A 24,288-nucleotide genomic window follows, 5' to 3' on the forward strand; every position below is an offset into this window, starting at 1 on the left:
TTAACTGTTGTTGTGGTCATCTCTAAACTAGCCAGACATCGCCATCTTGTGGCAGGCTGTTAAATGCACCGTTGTTGACAATTAGTGCCAGTGCTGAGCAACGGAAACTACTGGCTCAAGTTAGTCATAGGCTGTAAGAAATAGCAAGGTAGCTAGTGGGAACTAGATAATCACATCCAATTTCCACAGTCATTATCCATTTTCAGCAGCTCCTCTCACCCCAAAGATTTCACTAGATTTTACCTAGCGAAATTTCTAGGCGGGGGGAGAATCAGAAGTATTGTATTCCCGCAGTCCTTGATTTAGCCAGAAACTGAGAATCACAAATTACTGCAAACTCAAAATATAGATCAAAATATATATATGATCTTATTAACTGAAACGTGGCCTAGTTCACCTCACAATCAGTCATTCCCTCAGACTACTTGTTGTTTTTGGTGAGGAACAGGGCACAAGTCCTAAAAAAAGAAGTGGGGGGATTAACCTAGTTAGCCAGTATGCAAGTCACATCACGGCGCGCAACATCACAGGGCTCGACATCACACCACGCTACATCACGCCGCTAGACATCACACATGGCATCACAGGAATTGACATCATAGAAAGTGGCAACACAAGTCACGACTTTACAGGAAGTGGCATCACAAGAAACAACATCAGATCTAAAGCCCTCACATATATGTTTAGCAGGTCTATCATGTGTACTTTTGAGCGCATTGAGAGGAAAATAGCACAGAGAGCTGTGGAAGGTGATATGTTAATCGTACACCTTGCAATCCCTCAGTTTAATGTAGCACATCCTGTACAATAATTTAGAAACTTATATAATTTATTGTACATGTAATATGCACTTGTTGGTGTAAAGTGCTCTGACACCCTGCATTGGGATGAGTAGGGCTATTCAAGAAAAAATAGTGGTACTTAAATAATTTCAACGCCTCCCCAAGTGAAGTAATCTCTATATAAATGCAATTTGCTAGGTGTAAATACTGGGAAAGACCAACACGGCTGACATTTTACAGTGCATGCATATCTCTTAAACAGGGACTGAAGAAAGTGAAAAGCTTCCTCTCTTAGGTATGTGTAAAGTGCTAACAATCTGTGAGCCATTTGTTCTCCTCCGCTTCATTTGCATCAGGTGTGAGGCTCCTGGCTGCTCCCAGCCAAGAGACTCGAACAAAAGGCCTGACATGGGTGGCTCCTCCATTAGTGTGGAGGAGCACCTTCCCACTGCTTTCTCGCAGTGTGAGAAGCAGAAAATAAAATGATATTTTAAATACCATTTTATTTTCTGCTTTTCGCACTGCAAGCAAGCAGAAGGCAGAGGTATGCCTGGGTGGGGTAGGCGGAAAGATATGCCTGGTTGGGGGCGGGCAGGTGAGTGAGTTCGGGGAGGAGTGGCATGCACCACTCTGAGAGCCCTGACTGTTTGGTCCGCCCTGGGGCAGACCAAAGCAGTCATGCGCACTCTACATTTTCTCTATGTCGGCTGCATGCAGCCTACATAGAGAAAATGGCCTCCCAACTGGTGCCCGACTGGGCGCTGTCCGGGATTCTACACCAATCACAACGCTGCCATTGCAGCGTTGTGATTGCCTTACAGGAGGGAGCATGCCTGTTCCTGTTCAGGTTTAGGTGAGAAGAAATCTCAACTAGTTGCGCACTGTTCACTATGTGTTATCCAACACTTATCAATGTAAACACAAAACTAAGCAAAAACTTCAGTTATTTTAATTCATAACCTCATGCTTCTATAATCATCTGAACGTTTTTACAAAATGCAATAATAAATCAATTGAACATATAATTTTATGATTCTCAATTCTGTACATGAAACATTTTCGTTTTCAAATCATCACAACGCAAAAGATGTGGTACTTAATTTTCACATTTTCAAATTATGCCCAATGCATTTCGGCACAAAGGGTGTGCCTTCATCAGGGGCTGATCTGTAATAAAGGTGGAAACAATGAAACAGGTAAGTGTATTATGTGTGATGTGTTCCATGGGGGTGTATATGTACAAATAAAATGTCATCATACCTCTAGTGGACGTTAGTCCCTCAAGTTACACTGTAGGAATAAAACGACAAGACCAAAGAAAATGCCAGTATTAAAGTTACCTATACCAAATAAAAACCAATGACACTCATAGTGCAAACGATAATTATACTAGTCCAACAAACAAAAAAATTTATGCTTACCTAGATGAAAATGAAATGTATTGCCCTGTAAATACAAGTAACAACCAGAACATTTATGCCTGTTATTCACATACTGTTCGTGACATAGAGTCTTAATAGTAAAAACCTGGGGTCCTACCTGATCTGCGTTGTCTATTCCAATCTAAAAAATGTATAATAGGATATGGTTGAAAAAGTATCCAAAACGGACTCCAAATGTCCATGAACAATCTGCTAAATATCAAATCACCCACCTCATACGCGCTAAGTTCTGACCTAAAAACAAAAACAAGTGATTTTTAGCTCCACGGTATTGCACTATGCTTGTCCTACAACAGTAAGGCTAGTGTAACAATCAGTCACACGTACAACCAAAATTCAATTTACCTTCTTGCAATATCGCCAATGTTTTAAACGGTAGTTCCCAGCCTCGTATCCCGGTCTAATCCAAACTGCCTTGAAACAAGACGTCTCACGCCATTGCTTGAATCCACCTTGTTTGTAGCATGTCTTCGTCATCAACACTAAAAACGGACTCTCACAACCAGTATGCCGATAATCCAGGGTAACAAAGTCGCCATTTTAAACAAGAATTAAACATTATGGTCTGAACGCTAACTCCCAATGAAAGAAGCGCCATGCAATGTGTACTATTCAAACACTATCAAAGGTTTCCGTTATTAACGAAAAGCACACTGTAATTCCGTTACATTCCTGAACTCTGTCCTGACTTACGTATATTTCCATAAACGACACTAAAAACGGACTGGTAACTCCGTAATCAACAATTTTTGAGCCTTTTAAACCTAAACAACACTGGGGGCGAACTCCCAACTGCTAATATAACTCGTGTGGAAAATCTCAATTACGTTTCTACACTAATTCAATCCTAAATAAAAAACGATGTGGTATGGAAAACTGTAAGATGTTATCAGACTTAAGACGGCAGTAAGCGTTATAAAACGCAGCTCCAAAGTATAAATACTCAAAATAAATCGTGTAAATAAGAAAGTATTGCAAGTTCAATGCATGATGTAACATCTTAATGATAATCCTTAAGGTAATAAAGGATGGAGGATAAATGGAAATACAATTCAATTAATGTCTTTTCACGTTCACTGTACATATGATAAATGGACTTTCATGCTCACTTAACCCACTTTGTCAATGCTTGGCTCCAGAACTATTAATATGGGCTAAGCCATATTTACTCATATTCCAAAACTATATGTACAATAGAGCATTATAAATTCACTAGTCAAATGCTATTTCTCAGTGCATGGAAATTCATCCAGATATACAGTTATCATCCTTAATATAAACATATAGTCACATCGCAAATCATTGGTGAGTATTTTGGGTATGTACATACAAGTGCAAATAATGCATTAGATAAGAAAGATTTACATCATAATATGATTGGAACTTATAAAATATCACTACAGTTGCTATGCATTTCTGGAGTAAGCCATTTAAAATATTGCGTGAGAGACCTCAACATAATACAAATAACATATGATGTAATAAAATGTAATAAACTAAAGTAAAACTGGTGTATTGAAATGTCCAATATATAGAACCCTATAGATAACATGAGAGGTCATATCTATCATTTAATCCCTTGGGCTGCATTGTCTGTAGAAATTTAATCCAGTACAACTCACGTTGCAAAAGACGGAGTCTGTTATCAGTGCCTGATTTAATCTCTACCTTCTCAATAATGAAGCATCGTAGTTGAGAGATTGTGTGACTGGACTCTTTCCAGTGGGTGGCTAGTGGAGATGATAAATTCTGATTCCGTATCCGACTCTTGTGCTCATTTAATCGTGTTTTAAGCTTGCGCTCTGTCTTCCCTACATATAACTTGCCACATGGGCACTTAATACCATAGACTACATTAAGGGTGTTACAATCACTACTGTGTCTAAGTTTGATTGTCTGGCCAGTTGTTGGGTGTGAGAAAGTATTTCCAATGATTATATTATTACAGTTCACACAGTTCAAACAACGAGTTGTTCCTTTGTGATCTCCATGTTGGTCGTCTTTTCTCCCTTTCAGGATTTGTCGTATATTGGGTCCTCTTTTATATGCGTGCATTGGTGGTTGTGCAAATATCCCGTTGAACTCTGTCTCTGTGGAAAGTAGTTCCCAGCGTTGGTTGACAATCCGTTTAATCTTTGATGAGACTGTGGTGAACTTGGTCACAAATACCATTCTGTCCTGGCTAGTTTTAACTTTTAGTTGTAACAATGTGTCTCTATTCATTTCTGCCACTCGCTCTCTGCTCCGTTGTATGATGGTGTCAGGAGCATGAACATGGCCCAGGAGCAGAGGCAGCGCGGGAGACGGTCAGGTAAAGTTTATTTTTATTTCCCCTCCACCCCCGGCAGTAAATCCCACGCGATAACCCCCGCGTGACATCCCCACCCGCAAGTATTGCGAGCCATGACTGAGGCCTGATGACCCCTCAAATTTGGCCTTTGTTATGGGCCCAGCAGGAGTCTTAAATAAGAAAGCACCGTCCCTGCCTGAACGTTGTTGCTTGTTGCAGATGGAAAGCAGACAAGGTGCAGGCGCTGCTGAAAGTGTCCCGCTGTTTGGAAATTACACCGGACGATTTCAGCACATTATTCAGTGTGGTCCAAATTCTTGGCAGGGTGGATGGCGTTCACCCTGTGAAAATAGTGGGTGGACGCAGTCCACCCGCGTATACCCCCGACTCGTGCCCTGGTTAGGAAGTAATAATACTGGTGGTACAGTGGTACAGAAGGATCCCACACGATGAAGACGACCCAAATCCGAATCATATGCCACCTTCCAATGTTAAAACTCTGCCACTACCATACTACCGTAAAACTGTTGCTTGTTCAGCCGATCATTATGCTTGTTACTGAACAGTTGGTATCCTCTTCCAATAGCATTCTTCTAGGGATGTTAATTTACATTGGGGTGTGTCTACTGACGCTGCTGCTTCTCAATACTACCACAATTTTGGAACACAACTACTTAATACAGTACTGTACACATTTTACCCATGTGAATAGTGCAATCCAGGACTTCATAACTATCCTTCAGACTAATAATAATAACATGCCTTACATAGCGTTTGAAAATGCATTCTGTGATTTCATAGCTCAATATGTGATCTGTAATTTAGTGTTCCAATTGTTACTTCGTTCAGCATTTGTTGGTTTAGGTTTGTGTGATGACGTAATTTGTTAACGTACGTTAAGAATCATTGTTGTTATGCACAGTTAGCATTGTTGTTTATAATCTGGCACCTTGAAGTTGGATACTCTCTGGAATAAATTGCATAGTAAAAAGTTAATAAGTAAAAGATTTCTAAGCACTATAAATAACAACTGGCGTCATTATGCAGCTTATAATGCCCGATTTACCCACCTCATTAAGAAGGAAGGCAGAGTCTTGCTGGTATTTAAATTCATGGCCTCCAGAATACTAGAATTGTTAGAGGCAAACATTCAGCGCACTGAGACATCTTCCTTGTACAACCCAATCCAAATTGACCTCTCAACAGAATGTTAGTGCTTGGTACAGGTTAGACTGGAGGTGCATAAAGACAGCGCTCTGACTGTCATGTTACTACGATATCAATGCGCAAGGCTTATCAGTACATATGTGCGCTACGAGCGCCTTGTGAATATCTCAAATCTGGGCTATCATAAGCCCAGGCGAAACTTGAACACTTTCATTGCGCATATGATGTGGAATGCAAGAAAATGTATACAATCAATTCCCCGATGCTGGTCCGGGACCTGGATGTACGACGGTACAACCGGGACCTTGCATCCAAAATGGACGTGAGAAGGCATGTTGCACTTAAATATAGCATGGAATCGCAAGTAATGCGAACAGCAGCTGTTCACATGTTTCCTTCTCATTGTTCTCATACTCCATGATAGAATGTTTACCCAAATGAAATCTAGTTATGCGATATGGCGTAATAGCGGAATCGCAGACATTACAGTAACATTTGTAATGAGAAATAACAGAAACTATGAAGGACTAAACTGGCATGTATACTATTTCGCTCAGGCTTGGTTAGCAATGGTCTAAACCAATTCCTAGAGGTATTGTGGGAGTGGTCTGCATGTCTCAATACAGTATTACTAATACATTATGGGATGTTGATGGACGTTTCCTTTACTTGATAGCCACTGCCTGGTCAACGTCAGAATAGAGGTGTGTGGTAAGAGCTTTCTAGTTAGCCAAGAACTTGGACAGTTGTCTGTTCTAGGTAAGGATGTAAACAAATTCATTTTCAGAGCTGTCTCTTTCCCGTGATGGCACTACGTAGGGTGGTGCTAGAACAATTTTTAGAGGGGTGGTGCTGGTCAGCAACATTTTTCCACTATAGCCGTAGGGGATATGGTGCAGGCTGCTTTCAAATCACAACTAATGTCGTCAGAGAAAAAGCATGTGAGAGAAACCTTCATTTTGCATTCTCCTTCTAAACTCGTTCAAGATTTATGGGGGTGCTGCAGCACTCCAGCATCCCTAGTTCCAGGGCCAGTGAATATCTGGTGCATGTCAGACAGAGTATAATAGTACTATTACCAATCCAGTGATAGCAGAGAATGGGTCAAATCCTCTGATTGCCTCAATTACTGGAATAGCCGGCCATGGCTCAGGTCTGAACAGAGGTGCACCGTGGGAGTCCTTTTCATGCCTCAATGACGTGATAGCTGCGTATGCTAAGGGTCACAGTTCATGTGAATTCGCAGAGCTGTGAGAATGGATCAATGATGGAGTATAAATTCATGGTGAAAGCAAAAAATGAGGGGCATTGTGAATCTAATTAATGGCTCTAAATTGTAAAGCGATAACTGGTGGCACAATACGACTATGGATGTGCTGTGGTGTGTTTTAAATCCCCAAATTATATATACTGCTACAAACCACAGATTCAATTAACTCCAAGAAAGCATGGTAATCTGGCCCCAGCGCTTCAGTTTTTTTTTATCATTTCAGGATTCAGAATTGTTAGGCGTGTCCCTTTCGGCAGGTTTATCCCTAAAATGTGTGCCTTCTGCCTACTATTTCTCTAACCCTGTTTTTGTTAGTTATAGGAGTCTGGGCACTTTACTACTGCTGAACACCTTGGTTCCTGCCCTCCCAGCGCACAGCTGACCCAGGCAATGCTCTACCCCTGATTGCCCCAAACCGTGGTTCAAGGCCCCGTGCTTCACCCCTGGACTGCTCTTGCCTGTTTCTCTTCTTTCTTGTCTGCTACCTTTCTTATCTTTTTCCCTTCTATGCTCCCCCTTCCCACTGTCCCATTGTCCTCTGGATTTTCTACTTATTTATACTCCTTCTGCCGCTTTCCCCATGCTGCTGTCCCTGCCGCCCCTCCTGCATGTTCCCGCTCCCGCCTCTGAGCTGCCCCGCACTCCCCCGACCCCCACTTAATAACAGCGGACGTGCGCTGCCTGGGCGCCAAATGCAAGTCTGCCTGCGCCCGTCCGCGACCCGACCGCAAACAGCGCCATGTACCCTGATCCTCCGACCTGCCAAATACAAATCCGGTATAGTCAACATACACTGCAGAGTACCGCAGGGCTCTTCTCTGTCCCTGTACCTTTTTATTGTATATATTGGCCCCCCTCATATCGAAACTCCATCAGATAGGGGTGAAGATATACAGCTATGCAGTTGATCTTCTCTATTGATGACTCCACAACCCCCAAGCAATTTCTGAGGAACACCATGTTGTTCATCAAATACTGAATGATCAAAAACCATTTAAAACGAAACTCCTAAAAAACTGAAATCATCATCCTGAACAACAAATTATCACATTGGACTCCAGACTACTTGCCACCGGAACTTGGCCCTGCATCTATTCCTAAGAACTCGATCAAGGGTCTAGGCATCCAAATTGACTCGGACCTCCCCATGACGGCGCAGATTGGTTCAGTTATCTCAACTTGTTTTTTCCAACTTTGGAAACTGCGGAAAATCAGAAGGTATTTCAGTAGAGAAGCATGCATCCAAATCATCATCACCCTGGTTTTATCTATTATGCTAACGCAATTCATCTTCGCCTCCCATGCAATCAGAAACATTGTCTACAGCTTATCCAAAACCAAGCAGCCAGAATCATCAATCAACAAGGCTTATGATGCCACATCAAGCCAATACTGAAGGAACTCCACTGGCTCCCATTGGAGCAACTTTCCATGTTTAAACTGGATGTGTACTATTTAAAGCTATACATGGTATTGGCCCTCAGTATATATCTTCTAGAATTCAGAGATACTCTCCACAACGCACTCTAAGATCCATGCATATGAATCTTCTGGTGGTGCCTGGATTCAGATGGATTGGAGGGTCGTGTTTCTCGACACAGGGTCCCCAATTATGGAACTCTCTGCCCTCTCAGTTGAGACTAGAGACAGACCTTCTGAGTTACATGAAAAAAACTGAAAACCTGGTTGTTTACTAAAGCCTACAGTTAGATATGGACTTATCCAAAACAGTGCCTCCAAAGAATAAAAACTACCCAGCGCCAAAAGACCTGTTGTTGAATGTGAGCTCTACAAATTCTCAATAACATAACATAACATAACAATGTTACAGATCTGGGGCTCTCCACGCACTCAGCGTCGGCAAGAATAACAAATGCAAACTCTCCTGACCTCTCGACTCCCACAGTCCTTTCACCTCCTGAAACTGCAGCCACTCCCTCAAATTCGCCGAGACCCAGGACCAACCTCCACTGAACAGCTACAACCCCAACGCAGCCCAAACTCTGCTATGCGTTCTCCTCAACGTCCTCTCCCTCCACAGACATTACACGGAAATCTAGGACCTCCTCGACATCACCCCTCCTGATTTCCTTACTGAAACCTGGACAAGTGCCACCTCGGGACCAGACATTGCGATTGCCATCCCTGAAGGATACAAAATCATCCGGAAGGATCGCCCAAACTGCCCCAGAGGTGGCATCGCCATCGCCCACAGGCCAACCTCCGCCTGAGCACCTACAATGACCTAATGGAACACCTCCACTTCAAGATACAGGTAAACCCAACCACCACCCTCTGAGGCACTTCATCTACAGACCTTCGGACCCCGAGCACCTTTATGCGACTCCATCACCAACATCATCACCCCGCATGCCATCACCCCCACCGACTACACTTTGCTGGGAAATCTCAGCTTTAACCTTGACAACCGCCAAGACCCCAACGTTGCCTCCCTCTTTGAAAACCTCCATATCATCGGACTCAATCAGATCGTACCAGGACCAAAGCACTCAGTAGGACACACCCTCAACCCCATCTTCAAAGCAGGAAGCTCCATCTCCTTCAGCCACACCCCTGAACTCCCATGGATAGACCACTGCTGCATCCACTTCACCTAAGAAACAAACATCTCCTGCAGACACCCATCCCAGCTCCAACACAGGAACCATAAACTTAATTACAATAGATGGCTCCTCCAAACGAAAGAGCCCACCCTCCTTCCAACCCAAGATCTATACTAAATTTGTGTTCTTGAAAGATCCAGGCACTATAATATTCTCAAAAACCAGCGATATCAAAGGACTGCAAACTCCATTGCAACCAAGCAACTTTACTTTCTCCTCCGAGACTGATACAAAACCAACCTTAAAACAAACAGTGGTACAAATCCACACAATGTAGCCACAAAAATACATCAATTGCAACAACTGGAACTGAATGGGTCGAATAACAGGCACTCAACTAATACCATGACCATTAAAGAGCACAAATTGAATGACAATCCAGAAAGGATAAAGGTCTTAGATTTGGAATTAGAAAGAGTAGCGGAACCCTGTTCGACAAAAAAAAATGGACTTTGGGGGCTAGAGGGTTCATTAAGTCGCCTCTCACTAAATCTTCCCAACTTCCACTGCCCACAGCAAGTAACAAAATCGAGCTAGGCACGCAACCACCATCACGGCAAGATCCACTAACAATGGCTACAACAACTACACTTCAACAGTACCCAGTAAAATCAGAGGATCCATATCTCACAACCAATATTTCTACTCCAGAACTATTAGGACCAACTCTAATCGTCTGTGCAAGCATGAACCAGGAGAGCGTAAAGAACACAGCACAAACAAGAGATCATTCATCTAGTGTGCAAACTACTAGTGGCCCTTCCCAAAATCGGCCGACCACCAAAGAGAATAAAGTACGAACAACCGACAAAAACACTACGCCAAGATCCAGCCATGCGCAAATTATTAGTGGTCTGTCTCAATATTGGCCGACTACTCAAACATTCGTATCAGGTATTAACGACGAATACATCAGGCCAGGGCACTACCAGGAGCTAACCACCAGCGGCTCTCTTCACTCCCAGCCAAATACTAAAGAAAGCGAAGCACAGGTACTTATAGATAACATCGCGCCGGGGCACAATCAGGCGGCCCATTATAACTCCAACTGCGACTTGTTGTTTTTAGCATCCCACGAATGGGAGGAGCTAGCGGCCACATATAGCAAAGACTCTCAAAACAAAACAAATAGCACTAAAGAAGAAGATAGTGAAAAAAACAAACAGACCAAAGACGTGTTTTGGGAAACAGTCCTCAGCACGATGCAATACTCGACAGCAGCCCTTCAATATCAATCACGCAAAATGGACTTACAGCTGACAGTGCTTCAAACCCTGGCAGAGTTTACTTCCGCAATAGATAGGAAGTTGGCTGACTTAAACAGACTGATAAAAAGAGGACAGGAACCAGCCTTTAATGACAAATTACTTCAGCAAGACTGTACCTGTGCCCCAATTATAGACAAACTCTCCCTGCTACCATCATTACTCGGCGACTTACTATCCATTGCAACACCAGCAACTCGAACATAAGGAAGCATGGACCAACCAGTAAAGGGGGGAACAGAACCAGAACTCGGTCACACAGAGATGCCACTTCCACGAAAATTGGCCGCCGAAACAAAAGAAAGGGGAGGAAAAGGAAAACTACTGCCCAGGCCCAATATCTGTCCAATTGGTTATCACAACAACCAACTGATACGAACCCCAAAGCCATAAGTAATCAAAATTCTCTATCTGCATCATTATCAAATGAAGGCACCACAGGCGACCTTACGCAATTGCATAAAAGCCCACAAAGCGATTCATACTCTTTATCAAGAGTAAAGCAAATGGAGGCAAGTGGGGTAGGAAAGGCAAAAATTAATCCAAGCAGCCAATTAGAAATATCACCAACACTCAAAATCCAGGAGTATCCACACGTGAAAAAAGCACCAGTCAAGCTATCCCCGGCTCAAAACATAAAAACGGAAGTAGAGAGTCTAGTTACATCAGAACTCACGACTAGAGAATTATGTCAAGAACCACCAAAAAGCATACCCCTAAGTGGAGGCCCGGAAGCAAATGCTTGGGATCGGCAAATCAAATTAACAACAAGTAACGAAATTATCTAAAGGATTTCCCTTGTCCCAGACACCTCCAGCTTACATCAGGTTGAAGGCGCGGCAAGCCACAACCCTGTGCATCCGACCAAGGACTTCGCCCAAGAGAGGAGTCTGAAACGATCATTTTCGTTCCTCTATATAAGTCACGAGGCCGAACAGATACACTAAACAGAGGGAACATATTACGGCTCCTACAAGCCATCCCCAAGCTAGCTAACATTCAAATCTCAGATCTACTGAGTGTCGAGTTCTTACCGAACAATGGCCTGCCAAACTCAGACGCCCCCAAAATTAGATGGAAAACACCGGAAATAGCCAGTAGAATCACCCAAGAAAACAAAAAATTTAAAAACTGGGGGATCATGTTAAAATCAGTCCCAAAACCACAATACCCAGCTCCATTTCTAACCACAGACAGTCTTCTTCGACCAGTGTCTTCAGTCCTAAGGGGAGCATGGGGTCAGACTTCAACAGCAAGTCTTTCCCCCCCAAAGGAATCCTTGGTTACGAATGGAAGGCAAGGACTCCAACGCATTATCCTTTTAACGCACTCAAATTGACACAGGAAGCTACCTACACCAACACTCCGCTTGGGCCCCAATGAAGTCAAAGTCTGCATCTGGAACATTAACGGCTTAAATTCGAAGCTGAAGGACCATGATTTCTTGAACTATCTCAAAACTTTTTACATTTTACTACTGCAGGAGACCTGGGAAGATAAACCCTTCGACCTACAGGGATACACCGCCAGCTTTACCGCTGCTATTAAACACTCTAAACTCTGACGCCGATCTGGGGGTTTACTCCTTCTCTCCTCTATAACAAAAATTGGAGAGATGCATCCTATTAAAACACATATCAATGCCCCAAGCTGCATTCAGGCTTCAACGATCACACTGTTCTTCAATCAGACAGCACAAAAGGTAATCTTGATAAACATCTACCTCCATCCAAAACATAAACTACAAGCATCAAAAGAAGCAATCAAAGAAGTAACAAGAATTAATGAAGAGGCTGATACAGACAAAGTCATCTTGGCAGGAGACTTTAATGTGCATCTTTTAGGGAATAACACGGAAGATGACCTCACGCAGGATTTAAATGATATATGGGGCATCCCGACCCAGGGCAGCACAACGGTAACGAAAACAACAAAGAACTCAAACTACCTACTCTCAGAATTAGAACATCTGAATTTGCGGGTAGTTAACGGACGCTTTAAGGAAGATAATCCCCCGGCACCCACATTTCATTCATCTAAAGTATCCTCCTACCTTGATTTCACTTTTACAACACTACCTATGTTTGACAAGATAACCTCATTTCAAATAGGGAACAGTACAATTAGCGACCATATGCCACAAGAAATGATACTTTATACTACAGCAACGATAATTTAATGAGGCCGAAAAATCCATTGCTACAGTAGGAGTAACCAACCTTCATCGTATTAGGTGCAATTCAACAAACATAGAAACAGTAGCAGTAACAGCAAAAGAAGTGCTTAAGGAAGCACACGATCACTTAGGCCACCCGTTAAAAACCTGGGAAAAATTCTTCGTCGCATTTGGCAACTAATTTCCCATCAGCAAAGGTCCAAAATGAGAGAGTGCAAACGACCCTCTGATTTTGATAGCAATGAGCCCACCCTCCAAGAAACTGAAAACATCAACAAACCAATTACTACGGCAACTTCGGAGGTCACCCGGAAATCAAAATTTGCAGCAGTCTCTACGTGCCTCAAAGGCCCTTCTTAAGAGAAGAAGATGGGCCAGGAAAATTACAGTGAACAACGAATTTTGGGCTAAACTATATCACGATGCCAAACAGAAATACAGCGCAAAATTTTGGCAAACAGTAAATAGAGTACAACGGCGGAACCATCACGGAATTAACTCCCACATCTCCGAAGAGATCTGGACAGCATTCCTCTTTAATCATTTTAATAATAAAGAAGAAACAGTTTTACACCCCAAAAGTCTAGAGCCTGAGAGCTGCAACAGCGATGCAAAAGAGCCAATACCTCTCTGCAAATCTCCTACAGAAGATAACAACAGTTCAGTACTAATCCAAGAACAACAAGAACCCAAAGCACTAAATGCCGACTGGAGATCAGAGGAGGGGAACACTACCCAATCAACCAAGCAGATAAAGAAACAAGTAGCAAGGGGCCGACTGGCAGGAGCCCCGGGTCCTAATGGAATTCCACCTATGCTGTTTAAAAATGATCCAGACTACTGGAGCAACGCACTTGAACCTGTTTTCAAGTATGTAATTAAAAAATCCACAATTCCAGAATCGTGGAGAGGTTCTATAATTAGTCCAATTTATAAACAAGGAACAAAGGCTGAGCCGAAAAACTACCGCCTAATAGCTCTGATCGACATCGAGGCTAAATATTTTGCAGGACTCCTCTTAAACGACATAACCATCTGGGCTGAAAAGAATCAAATAATACCATTAACACAAACTGGATTTCGGAAAGGGCAAAGAACTATAACCAACATAATGGCCCTGACCCTCCTCATGGACACAGCTAAACAGGGGAAATATCCGCTCTTCCTCTGCTTCATAGACTTTGTTGCAGCATTCGATCACGTAGATCGAATTAAACTCTGGCAAAAACTAGATGGCTGGGGGATTCCCTCAAACCTCCTACTCCAATTAAGGAACTTACACACCAAAACATGTGTCAGGATAAAGCTCGGAGACGGTCGACAAATATTTTAAAAAAAATTCCACCTCTAAAGGACTCAAACAAGGGTGCGTCTTAGCCCCTATGCTATTTAACCTCTTTCTAGCAGACTTACCAGCGAAGCTGAATAGCTGTGCAGCCCACGCACCAAAACTAGTGAACTCTACTTTGTCAAACCTTCTTTACGCGGACAATCTAGTTCTGATAAGCAGCACCCCAATAGGTCTCCAGCACCTACTGAATGTCACTCAGATATACTCACAAGAAAATGCATTAAAAATTAATTACAACAAAACAAAAATAATGGCAGTTAATTACCACAAGAAGGAACATCTGAGCTGGTTCCTTGATGGTCATCGCTTGGAACAAGGAGTAAGCTATAAATACCTAGGGGTAATGTTGGACCAAAACAATTAATCAAAACCACAATTAGAAGCCCTGCGGAGAAAGGGGGTAACAACCTACCTAGCTAGAAAGCCCTTAAAGAAGCTTTTACCGGACCTGACATTCGACCCTCTACTAAGGATCTTGCAAACAAAACTCCAGCCAACGATTACTTCTGGGAGCGAAGCGCTGAAGGGAAAAGATGCAACAACCCTCGATAAGATAATATCTAAAGCATACAGAGCAATTTTCCAACTTCCGAAAATGGTCTCCCTGGCCCAAATACGATTGGAATTTGGGCTCCAAAAACAGTCCCTTGAACGCATGGGAGCATTTGTGAAATGTTGGCACAAAATTAAAGGCGATGAAAGGGGAACCCTGAACGACCAACTTTGGATGGAGATTTCCCGTGCAGGAAAAACACCAGCAAGCGTTTACCTTGAGGAATCCATCAAACATCTAGGTTTAAGAGAACTGTGGGATGTTCAGATAAACCATCTAACATTCAAAAAAATGGTGACAAAGGCAACTTGTTTACTATCTGCAATTGAAGACAAGAAAACATTAGCAAAACGATCACACTGCTGGATGGTTCCACATATATAACAAATTAAAACCCCAGTTTTACCTGAAAATGGGATTAAAAATTAACATCAAGGAAAAATTCCTAAAACTCCGACTGGGGGTCGGCCCCTTTAAACAATTTCTGCCGCCTTGGGAGAGAAAGGAAGGAGCCCAGCAATGTCGCTTATGCGGTAGCGGTGTTGAGGACGCAATTCATGTTATATGCATCTGCAATACGTTAAAAGATATAAGGGTTACCCTGTTAAAGCCAGCACTCAAACAGTACGGATCCAGAACATGTAGACAAGCGCTAATGTTGTGCTTCAACCCCAATCTGGTTCAGCTAAACTGCCGGCTAATTAAATTGCTCGATATAACCGCAAAAAGAATAAAATATGGGAAAGAGCCGCAAAAAGACTAATCTTCACATGAACTGACTGGAACGTAACAATAATAGCAACACTCAAAATAACATTAGTAATGAGCAAGGCCAATGTACAGAACGTTTTTAATAATTTGTGTTATTTTAATACGATGTACAACAATTTATTATATAATAATTTTAACACAAGAAATTTGTATCTTTTGTATGCAATGGTTTTAATTAATCACGCATAATAAAATAAACTTCAAACTTCAACGCAGGAATTGGAACAATATCTCCGATGACCAGCTCGCTGAGGCCCTCAGAGGCTCCGCTTCCACCACCTCAGATGACAACCCTACCACCGCCGCCCGTACCCTACACAAATGGATCTCCATCTGCGCCAATACCATCACCCCCCTCAAGAAATCCTCCAACCCTCACGCCAAGAAAGACAGCTGGTTCTCCACCGAAGTCCGTAAATCCAGACGAACCCGCAGACACCTTGAACCTTGAAAAGTCATGGAGGAACTCAAAAACCCTAGCAGGCCTCGACAACTACAAAACTCCAAAACAGCCACCACCGCCCACCACAAACTCATCAGATACTTAAGGAAGAAAGCACTCCGGGACAGAATCTCCACCCACGCACACAACAGCAAAGAACTCTTTGATATCATCAAAGAGTTTGCCCAACCCAACAGTGAGTCTGCCGACATCCCACCCTCCCAGGACCTTTGGAACAAACTCAGCTTCTTCATCCTTCATCAAATCAAGACCATCTATGACAAGTTCGCCGACAACAACTTCCACGAGCAACCCACACCGACCACGTTCTGTGCCACACAGCCGACACTGGAGAGTTGGAGAGCAGGAATGCCCTCAGCATCGAAGACACCCTGAAGAATATGAAGACCACCCACTACGGGGCCCCTAGGGACCACTGCCCCCACCACTTATGTAACATAGAACCGCAGTCATCATTGCCCCAAGCTACAAAGAATCATCAATTACTCCTTTGAGACCGCCTCCTTCCCCAATGACTGGAAACACGCCGAGATCAAACCTCTCCTGAAAAAACTCTTGGCAGACCCCACTGACCTCAAGTACTTCAGACCGATCTCCTTACTTCCATACCTGGTGAAAGTCATTGAAAAAGCTGTCAACAGCCAACTCGACTCCTTCATTGATGACAACAACATCCTCGACTCCTCCCAATCAGACTTCAGGAAGAACCACAGCACTAAAACTACCCTCATCGCCATGGCAGACGAATTCCGCTAGCTCCTCGACAGTGGAGAGAATGTGGCCCGTATCCTCCTTGACCTTTCCGCTGCCTTGATAGTCTCACACTGCACCCTAGCCCGCAGACTCCATGACACAGGAATCTGGTACAAAGCCCTCGACTGGATCCGCTCATTCCTCTCCAGCAGAACGCAGCAAATCAGACTCCTCCCTCCTTTACTCTCAGAACCCACACCGACCACCAGCAGAGTCCCCCAAAGATCCTCCATCAGCACCACCTCGTTCAACATCTACATGGCCCTATTTGCATCCATTGTCAGATCACATGGACTCCACATCCTATCGTACGTAGACGACACTCAACTCATCTTCTCCCTAGCCAACGAACCCAAAATCTCGAAACACAATTTCCTAAAAGGAATGGAAGCTGTTGCCAGGTGGATGAAGAATAGCTGTCTACAACTGAACACAGACAAAACAAAGTACTCATCATAGGACCACATCCCGATGCCTAGAATGACACCTGGTGGCCCCCCACCCTCCATAACCCACCCCCACCCATGAACCATGCAGGCAACATTGGAATCATCCTGGACTCCGAACTCAAAATGGACAGCTAAATCAATGCCGTCACCTCTTCCTGTTTTCACACCCTCTGTCTCCTATGAACAACTTTCAACTGGATTCTCCTTGAACACAGGAAAACCACCACCCACGCGCCCATCAATAGCAAACTGGACTAAGGCTATGCACTCTACGCCGGGATCAACAAGAACCTCACGCGCAAACTCCAGAGCATCCAGAATGCCTCTGCCAGACTAGTCCATAACCTACCGCGCCACTGCCACATCACCCAAAACCTGTGGGCCCTACACTGGCTCCCTGTTGAGAAGAGAATCACTTTCAAGCTTCGCACCCACGCCCACAAAGCCCTCTACAACACCGGCCCTGCCTACATGAACCACCACCTCTCGTTCCATGCACCCCAAAGATCCCTCTGCTCATCCCAGTTTTTCCCTGCGACAGTGCTAGGCAAAAAGAACAGGAGGCCGCTCCTTTTCCTTCCTTGAGGCCAAAGCATGGAGCACCCTCCCTCTCCACCTCCGCCAGACACCAACTCTCTCGTGGGTTCCTGAAGGACCTCAAGACCTGGCTCTTCGTCGAATCAACATGAGCGTCCGGCAGCTGCACGAACCCTGGTGGGCCCTGGAAGACCTCAGGACCTGGCCTCCGACGAAACACTGTGAGTGCCCAGGAGTTGCGCCCCCCCCCCCCCCAAGCGCCTTGAGACCTTTGCGGGTGAGTAGCAGCACTTAACTAACCCCTGATTGACTGATGGTTTGATCAATGCAAAAGTGCATGTGCTCTCTGTGTAATTGTAATTATGGTAGGTTATCCATGATTGGCATATTTGATTACTTGTAAGTCCCTAGTAAAGTGCACTGAGTGTGCCACGGCCTGTAAATCAAATGCTACTGGTGGGCTTGCAGCGCTGGTTGTGCCACCCACATGAATAGCTCTGCAAATGTATCTCAGACCTACCACTGTAGTGTCTGCATGCACAGTTGTTAACTGCCATGTGACCAGGCAAGTGCACCCACTTGCTAGGCCCGAACCTTCCCTTTCCTTACATGTAAGGCACCCCTAAGGTAGGCCTGAGGTACCCCCATGGCCAGAGTGAAGTGTACGTGAAGTGTACGTGAAAGGTAGGACATGTACTGGTTTGTATGACATGTCGTAATTGTGAAATACTGTGTATTTCGTTTTTCACTATTGAAATGCTGTCTGTCTCATAGGCTTATCATTTGGGATGCACTATAACCTTTTTGTCACGTGTAACTTTCAATTGAGACAAGATAGAAAAATGGAGTTTAGGCTCTCTGAACTCAGAATTTATGAACGCACCTTTTGGCAAAGGTGTTTTTTTAATTCTGTGTATGAAAATGCCACTTTTAGAAAGTTGGCGATTTTTTGCTTTACCATCCTGTGTGCCTCTGACTGTGTGTTACACGTCTGGGGTTGGAGTGACTGGAGCAGTCACCAGGGGAGTTAAAGTGTGTCCTGCCTTGCCTGGGTGACTCATCTCTGGTCTGAATAAACCTGGTCTGCATTGAAAGTGATGGGTGGAGTTTTCCTTGCACCTGAATAGGCTGTCTCCTTTTCATAATGGTGTCTCCACCCCCTGGGGTCATGCTGCACCAGAAGGACAGGACTGGTTGGGTTGGGTTCAGAGACCCTTGCCACAAAGAGAACAATGACAAAGTGGGGTTTAAGTATTAGACCTAAAACCCCAGGACTTTAGATTACTTAAAGGAACAAGAGTACCCAGCCAAGAAGAAGAACGGAAGGACAGTGTGTGAAGCTCTGCCTTTTCTGTGTGAGTGGTGGGTTCACCTGTAGTCTATGCTTCTTTCTGTGGTGGAAGAATAGGATTGACTCTTTTTTACCTGCTGTGGTATCCTGCTTGTGGAGAATCTCCAAGGGCTTTTGTGTGTTTGCCTCATGTTGGAAGTCTCAGGGAGCAAAAACACTTCATGAAAGTTCCTGTCTGGATCTAAAAGGATCCTGCCAGAAAAAAGGCCTACGAACTGTGTGAGGAGTGCTGCCACTGGAGATGTGTGGGGGTGGAGTGGCCTGCAGTTGCTACTCCTGTCTGGAGCAGGAGAAAGGACTGGGCTGTTCTTTCACATTTGCCAAACAGTATGTGGTGAGCGCAGTATTCTTCATCTGAAAAGGTGCTTTTTGCCTGAAGGTGGTGCTGGATTCCCTGAAGATAGCAGGCTTTAAGAGTTGTCTGCCTCCCAGCTCATGTAGCACTATATTTGGCAATTTCTCCCTCGTTATTGTAAAACAGCGCATGTGGAACGCTTAGACAGTTTGCTAAATATCCGTGCCACGGCGTGAGCTCATCCTGCAACAAAGTGCGGACTGCTCCGGGCAGCGATGCACCACGAAATCCCCCTCCAGAATAGCCCACTCCCTTGGGAAAGGATGCAGCGCTGCATGCAGCCTGAGGGACGAAAGAGGAGAGTTGCCCTAGCAACCAGACTCCAGCGGCCGACGCTGACTACAGAGCAGGGAGCAGAAGAGCTCCACTGTTGTCTTGGTGTAGGTGGAGCTGGCTAAAAAGGCCAAGCCCACACTCCATGGCAGAGGAGGAGAAGGTGTAGCCCCTACAGCTGGAGAGGGCAAAACTTGGAAAGGTCTCCCAGTGACATACGCAATGTGGGCCCTTCCATTTTTGGTAGCGTGTCATGAAAGGGAAGTTCAACCCTCCAGCAAGCCCCAGGAAGCTGGTGTCAGGGCCGCAGGGGAACAGCATGTGGTAGTAGCTGCACCATGAGGTTACAGGCTGCCAAAGCTTGCGAGGGAGGAGGTCCCCATGCCAATCCGGGCAGTGTGTGTGCCTCCCCCTCCGTCGGTTTCATTGGGCATACCTGGGGCAGCTGCACTTTATTTATTTATTTATTTATTTAGAGAGTTTTGTATAGCGCAAACAAGACCCTTGGGTATCAGAGTGCTTTACAATGAGTGAGGTAGATTAGATACAATCAAGCATATTCCAACATATAATGTTTTCTACAATAGAACTATGCCTGGTTAAGTAAAGTCAAAAGTACAGCTCAGTAAAACAGAATACTCAGTTACCATGGTTTAACATGGAGCTTCAAACGAATTAACTCATCTATGGAAGGTATTTGCTCATTAGAAAAGTTTTTCATTCCCTCTTGAATGAATCTGTGTGTGTTATTTTTCTAATGTTTGGTGGGAGAGAGTTCCAGATTCTGGGTGCTGCTCCTGAGAAAGCTCTATCATAGGTTTTCTTCTTCCGGAAGATGGGTGGTTTCAGTACTAACTCCTTGGCACTTCTCGCTGGTCTGCTTCCTCCAGATAGTTAAATTTTCTGGGCCAGGTAGCTAGGTGTCCTGTAGTGAAGCGCTTTGTGGGTGATGCATGCCATTTTCAGTTGAATTCTGGCTTCGTACGGTAACCAGTTTAATGCTTTCAAGTGTGGAGAGATATGGTCGAACTTTCTCGACCCGGTGATCATTCTTGTGGCTGCGTTGAGGCATGCTTTTAGTGGGGCTGTGGAGATTTTGGGTAGGCCTGCTAAAGTTGTGCAGCCATATTCAATCCTCGCGATTACCAAGGATTGGATTGCTAGTTTAAGATCCGCCTGAGAGATGTAAGATTTCATTTTTCTGATGTAGTTCAAATGGTAACGGGCACTTTTTGCCATTGCTTTGATGTGAGTTTTCATGTCAAGGTTCTCATCGAGTGTGATTCCAAGCGATTTCACCGACTCAACTAGCGTAGGGGTACAGTTAAGCGCCGTGATCATTTTTGACCATTCCTTAGACTCTGAGCGGTTCTTAAGTAGTAAGATTAGTAGGAATTCTGTTTTCTGGGTGTTTAGCTTCAGATGATTGCTTGTTAACCATTGTAATGTTGATTGTAAAGCCTCGTTCATTATCTTGATGTCTTCCAGGGATGCGATTTTAATGTATAGTTGTGTGTCATCCGCGTACATATGAAAGGCTATTTTTGAATTTCGAAGAATTTCCGTAAGCGGTTCGACATACAGGTTAAACAATGAAGGAGATAATGTAGATCCTTGGGGAACTCCAATCGTGTTAGGACATGAAGTTGATAATTTTTGGTTGATCAGGAATCTTTGCGTTCTATTTTTGAGGAAGGAATCAAACCAATTCAAGACAATGCCAGATATTCCCATCCTGTCCTGGAGTCTGTTCAGCAATTTGTCATGATTTACCGTGTCAAATGCAGAGGACAGGTCTAGGAGGATGAGTAGACATGATCGTTTTTGGTCTAGGGCCTGTAGAGCATCGTCAACTATATGTAGGATTGCTGTTTCCGTGCTGTGACCTGTTCTGAAACCCGATTGGCATTCATCCAATAGGGAGAAATTGTCTATGTGTTCGCTAAGTTGTTTTTGTACACATTTCTCTATTAGTTTAGCAAGAATAGGGATGTTGGTCACTGGGCGAAAGTTATTCGGATCAGCTGGGTTCGCAGTCGTTTTTTTGATAATGGGGACTACTTGTCCGGTTTTTAGACATTCCGGAAGAATCCCTTGTGAGAGAGAGGCGTTAATAATTTTTATCCATATAGGAATCAAGATGTGGCTGATTTCTTTCGTGAATTTTGATGGGAGATGGTCATTATAATGGTTATTAGGTTTGATGTCTACTAGCATTTTGGTGATGTTAATCTGATCCAACAACTTGAATGTATCCCAGTGGGCCTTATTTTTCGTCTTGACCTCTTTAATTATTGAGTTGGTAGAGTTGGTGTTGTTCGTTCTGGGTCTTTGGGTGTCAAGGATTTCCACTGCTCTCCTAAGCTCTTTTTCCAACGAATTGGCTTTGTTGGTGAAGAAAGTTGAGAATTCATCGCAGCTTAGCTGTGTTTTTGTGATGTCTTGTGAAGATTTGGCAAATTTGTTGGATTGTTGTTTTAAAATTTCAAAAAGTTTCCGTGGTCTGTTTTTGGCGAGATCTAGTTCTGCTCTTATAAATTCTTTTTTGGTGTTGAGGATCTTCTTATTGTATTCTTTTCTCGTTTTTCTGAGAGTTTTCAGTTCGGGAGAGGATGGGTGTTGTCTCCATTTTCTCTCTGCTTGTCTCAATTTCCTTCTTTCCTCATTCAGTGTTCCGTTAAACCATGCGTTTTTGTCCTTCTCTGTGATTTTTTTCAGTTTCAGAGGCATAGTGGAATTCACTATATCCTTTATTGAATTAGTGTAGTGGTCTGTTAGATCATTCACATTCTGCAAGTTGTTAGGTGGGTACAGGTCCTTCTCGCATCTATCTATTAGGAGTTCCAAGTTCGTTTCTCTTGTGTCCCGTATCCATTTTTTTATTTTGTTCGGTTGTGAGTGTTTATTCTTTTTCCATGTAGGAATCAGGAAGGTTATGGCATGGTGATCCGACCAGTCGCAAGGTTCAATTGATAGGATTGACGTATTCTCTTTTTTGGAGATTATCCAATCCAACGTAGCTCCTTTCGAATGAGTTGGCTGTCTGCATGCTTGCGATAGGTTTAGCTCGGTTAAGAACTCTTTAAGAGTGTTGACCTGTTTGTCATTGTTGTCATTCCAATGCAGATTAAAATCTCCTAAGAATATATTATATGCGTCGGTGTTAGAGTTTGACGTAATGATCTCCATTAGCTGTTCAATAAAAGAAATATTGTTACCTGGTGGGTGATAAATTGCATGTAAGTTGCAACTTTGGTTGTTAGCGGATCTTATATTTAGACCTAGGTATTCACAGGATTTGAGTGGTTCCGCTTGGATTTGGTTTACTTCTATGTTAGAGCGGTGTATGCAGGCTATGCCGCCTCCTGTTTCTTTTAGTCTATCCAGTCTTACAATGTTATATGAAGGGGGCACTAGTAAGTCCATGACCGGAGATGATGATTCCGATAGCCATGTTTCCATGAGGATTGTTAAATCAATTTCCTTGTTAATGATGATGTCCGCTATGTCTGATGCATGTTTAGTAGCCGATCTACAGTTGATCAGAAGACCTTTTAGTGAATTCCCAATGTTGTTTAAGTTTAGGTTTTGCGGTTCATTGTTTATATGTATTTGTTGTAAGTTGTTAAAGTTGGGTTTCCTATCATTCTGTCTTGATGTTCTATTGGTATTGATCTGTACTGTTCTGATTACCTCCCCTATCCTGCTTTCCATTTCCTCATACTCCCGAAGTAATGATAGGGTTTCTTCTTCAGTTAAGCCATTGCGTTTCCTGTCAGGTCGATTACGCCTGTATGATAGTGGCATCGCAGTCACCTTATTCTTTCTTTGTGTGTTATACATTAAATCTATGATGTGCTAAATTTTCTTGTGGGTGCTGTATAAAGCTTCAATTTTTCCATCTCATGCAATGATCTTGTCGTGACTTGTGCCATTTTGTCCATTTTTGTTTGAAGTTCTTTGATATCTCTCATGGTCTGGGGTGGTGTGTTGAGTTCGTTCCCCTGTTTTTTCGAGATTGATATTTTGTTTTCCTCTTTTTTAGCTTTGATCTCTTCATCTGGGTCTTTTTCTTTTTGAAATTGGTTCGGTTGGCTGATTCTCTTTAATTTGTGTTGTTGGATGTGCTGTCCAAGCTTTGTGCAATTAATACCCTGTTTGGAAGAGATGCATTTCTTGTCATTCTCGAATACCTTTGAGCTGGAGTAGACTGATGTACAGCTGGAGAGGAGTCTTCTTTGCCTTGCATTTCGCTGTCTTCAGCGTTCATCCTTATCGTTGGAGCATCCCTTTGATTTAGGCGGGGTGATGTTTCCTCTCTTTGATTTCCTATGTCGTTTCCTGTTACGTTTTCCTTCCAATGTGTAGATATTTCTGATCTGTTATTGACCTCTTCGAACGAGATGTTTCCAAATT

Source organism: Lissotriton helveticus, chromosome 5_1 (assembly GCF_964261635.1).
Source record: "Lissotriton helveticus chromosome 5_1, aLisHel1.1, whole genome shotgun sequence".
Lineage (NCBI taxonomy): Eukaryota > Metazoa > Chordata > Amphibia > Caudata > Salamandridae > Lissotriton > Lissotriton helveticus.